Source organism: Diaphorina citri, unplaced genomic scaffold (genome assembly GCF_000475195.1).
Source record: "Diaphorina citri unplaced genomic scaffold, Diaci psyllid genome assembly version 1.1 scaffold4904, whole genome shotgun sequence".
NCBI classification, from domain to species: Eukaryota; Metazoa; Arthropoda; class Insecta; order Hemiptera; family Psyllidae; genus Diaphorina; species Diaphorina citri.
The window spans coordinates 5521-9216 of record NW_007382289.1 but is presented as its reverse complement, the minus strand read 5'-3'; positions in this window follow the sequence as shown (position 1 = coordinate 9216).

Genomic DNA, 3696 nt, shown 5'->3' with positions numbered 1-3696 from the left:
AGCAAATGATAGAATGAGTGAAATGGAAAATCAAGAGGAAGAAAATGAAAACGATTTTAGAATGAGAATAGATGAAGAAGAAGTGAGGAAAGCTATCAAAGAATTGAAATACAACAAGGCATTGGGTTCAGATAACATTCCATCTGAGGCACTGAAGGCTTTAGGTCCTTGTGCCATAACTAGAATAACTCTGTTAATCAATCAAATATACGACAGTGGAATATGGCCCGAAGATCTCTTAAAAACAATTCTAGTACCCCTACCAAAGAAACCCAATGCTACAGAATGTAAAAACTTCAGAACCATTAGCTTTATTTGTCACCTTACCAAAGCGATAACAAGAATACTAATCAAAAGAATTGAAAGCAAGATCGAGCAACACCTTGGAGAGGATCAGTTTGGATTCAGGAAGGGAAGAGGAACGAGAGATGCAATGGGATGTATGCGGATGATGGGAGAGAAAATGATAGAAGTAAACAAGAACCTGTACGTGTGTTTCATTGACTGGGAGAAGGCGTTTGATAGAGTGGATTGGAACATCTTACTGAGAGTGCTGAAAGAGATTCACCTAAACTGGAAAGATAGAAGATTAATCAGAGAGTTGTATAAAGGACAGAAAGTTGTAGTGAGAATAGAGAATGAAGAAACAGAGGAAATAACAATTGGAAGAGGTGTGAGACAAGGATGTTGTATGTCGCCATCACTCTTTAACTTGTACGCTGAAAAACTATTAGAAGAAGCGTTGAGAGATACACCTGGAATACAAGTTGGCGAAGAAAATGTGAAGAACCTCAAGTATGCAGATGATCAAGCAGTGCTAGCAACATCAGAAAGAGCACTACAGGTTATGATTGACAACATCAATGAAGCAGGAAAAAGATTTGGGATGAAGATAAATGCGGGAAAGACGAAAGTTATGAAGATTGGGAAAACAGAAAGAAGAATAAATCTAACACTAGAAGGACAGAGACTTGAGCAAGTAGAAAACTTCAGATACCTGGGAGGATTAATAAAATCAAACGGAAGCTGCACAGAAGAAATCAGAAGCAGAATAGGAATGGGGAAGATAGCGTTTGAGAAAGTCAAGGATCTACTGACCACAAGAAGGATACCGCTGAAGCTGAGGAAGAGATTTGCAAAGTGTTACGCATGGAGTGTGGTGCTGTATGGAGCGGAAACGTGGACGATGAGGAAGAAAGAAGAGAAATATCTGGAGAGCTTCGAGATGTGGGTGTGGAGAAGGCTGGAAGGAATCAAGTGGTCAGATAGAGTCAGGAATGAAGAAATGCTGAGAAGAGTTGATGAGAAAAGAGAAATACTGAGAACCATAGTGAACAGGAAAAGAAGTTGGCTGGGTCACATCCTGAGAAGAAATTGTCTGCAGAGAAGAATCATGGAAGGAGAGCTGAGAGGAAAGAGATCAATAGGAAGAAAGAGGTTTGGAATGCTGAGAGATGTGCTGAATGGAAGAACGTTTGAACAAATGAAGGAGGACGCCCAAGATCGAGAAAAGTGGAGAACGTCGTGTTGAAACCTGTCCTAGGACAGATCTACATCTATATACAGGGTGTCCCAGAATTTATGCTTTAATTGATTTTCTCGGAGCCTGTTCGAAATTTCGAAAAACAAAAAAACCCGTAACTTTTTGATTTTTGAAGCAGACATTTTGGCAATATTGCGATTCGCGAAAAATTTCGCAAAGTCCGCGAATCGGGTACCAACTTTGGATTTTTAAATTAGAACCCCTATTTTTTATTGCAAATTCGTTTTCTACGTTAAATTTGAAGTATAATCGACTACTCACTCGAATTTTTGCGATTCGCGGTTTTCGCGGAATTCGCGAAAGACGCGGATCACAAAAGTGCTTATAAAGTACAAATGTGACCTATCAAATCTGAGTGTATTTTGCTCCCAAATCTTATGGTCTCATTATTTTTTCGATTTGGTCCAATATTTCGCTGTTTGCGATTTGCGCGGTGTTCGCGAAATCCGCGAATCCTACATGTTTTCCAAAGGTACGTGTGTGACATATCAAATCATGCTATTTTTTACTTCTAAATCTTGTGGTGATATTATTTTTTCAATTCACTTCATTTATGACTGTTCGCGGTGTTCGCGAAATCCGCGAATCCTATAATTCATTTAAAGGTACGTGTGTGACATACCAAATCATGCTGTTTTTTATATCTGTAGCACGGCGACTTATATAATATATACGATGAAATTAGACTGACTGATTAATTAAGTTAATTCTTATAAATCGCCCGCCGCGGGCTAGGATCGCCAAGGTGAGTGTATCCATAAATTGAAGTAACCGTTGGATGACATGCGAGACTACAAAGCCCCGAGATGTATGAAAGGTCGGAGAGCAAAGACCATTGTCACACAAATGTACATGCAGCTCTTCTCAGGTTGAGAGACCTTTACGTTTATCAGGTTAGTTACGGAAAAAGGGAAGGGTACCATGATAGAGAGTGTGCATGATATATTGTATTCGTAGTGCGATGAGATCGGAAACGTGGTTCACAAGTACGTGAATAGAATCGCAAGAGTAGTTGAGATCACTATTGTTTAAGAGTATGGGGTTAGGTAAAAGGGAAAGACTTCGAATCTCGCGCGGATCGCGAGGGGGGCGGTTCAGTGCTTTCAGAACCTTGGCGCGATGATCTCTATAATATGCGCTGGTCCGCGCTGCATGCGGCAAAAGTCCAATATATCAACAGCTGTCTGTTGATGCGTGTCTCACTACGCCTTTTTGGCGCGTGAAACGCACAGCGGACACAGACCGCCGGTTACTTTCATTGGTCAACTTATTTTTTACATGTAGTTTAGCCAATTCAAATCGCCTCTATAAAATGACAACTTGTTAGCAGTGTAATATGATTGCTAAGTAAAGACGACGACTGTTAACGACTGCGCATAAACCGAAAGACGAAAGGATAACTGGCCCAACTGACTACCGACTATGTATCTAGGTTCACCATTCCTGGTCGACTGTACTACAACTGGCAACTACCAGGAGATACAAATAAAAAGTAGCACCTTTTACCTAGTCCTACACGGATTTGTATAAACAGTCCCAGCAGGCTTAATACGAAATTAACTAAAGAGAACTCGGACAAAGTTTAAAGCTATTGTTCTGGGCACTGAAAACTAAAAACTCGCCCTCTTATAGCGCTAAGACTTTAATACGCACAGCGCTTAGCCCAGTGGTTGAAACCTAAAAATTTATTCTTGGATAAAAATAACGTATAAGCAAAAGAATGCAATCTTGAAACTTCATATTAGCCACATGAGTGAGCTAAACAACGCTAAGTGCACAAAAGCGCCTTAAGCGCTTTTTGGCCGCTTAGTGTTTTCAACGAAATATTTCATGGTCCACACTGATAGTTTAGCGCACAAAAAAGAGGGGTTTAGAACACCACGAGAATAAAAAGCTAAGCGAAGTAAAAAGCTGACAAAGCGCCACAACAGGTTTACTTCACTTCTAGTTGTACCTTCAGTCAGTTTTTTACTTCACTTAACTTTTTTATAATAGTGGTGTTCCAAATCTTCATTTGTTTGTCGTACTAAAACCATACAGTGTGTGCATGGAAATTTACTTAATGTCCTAAGCGCCTAAAGCGCTTGTGGCGCTTGTCAGTTTTTACTTCTCACTTAACTTTTTTTATATAATAGTGGGTGTCCAAATCCTTC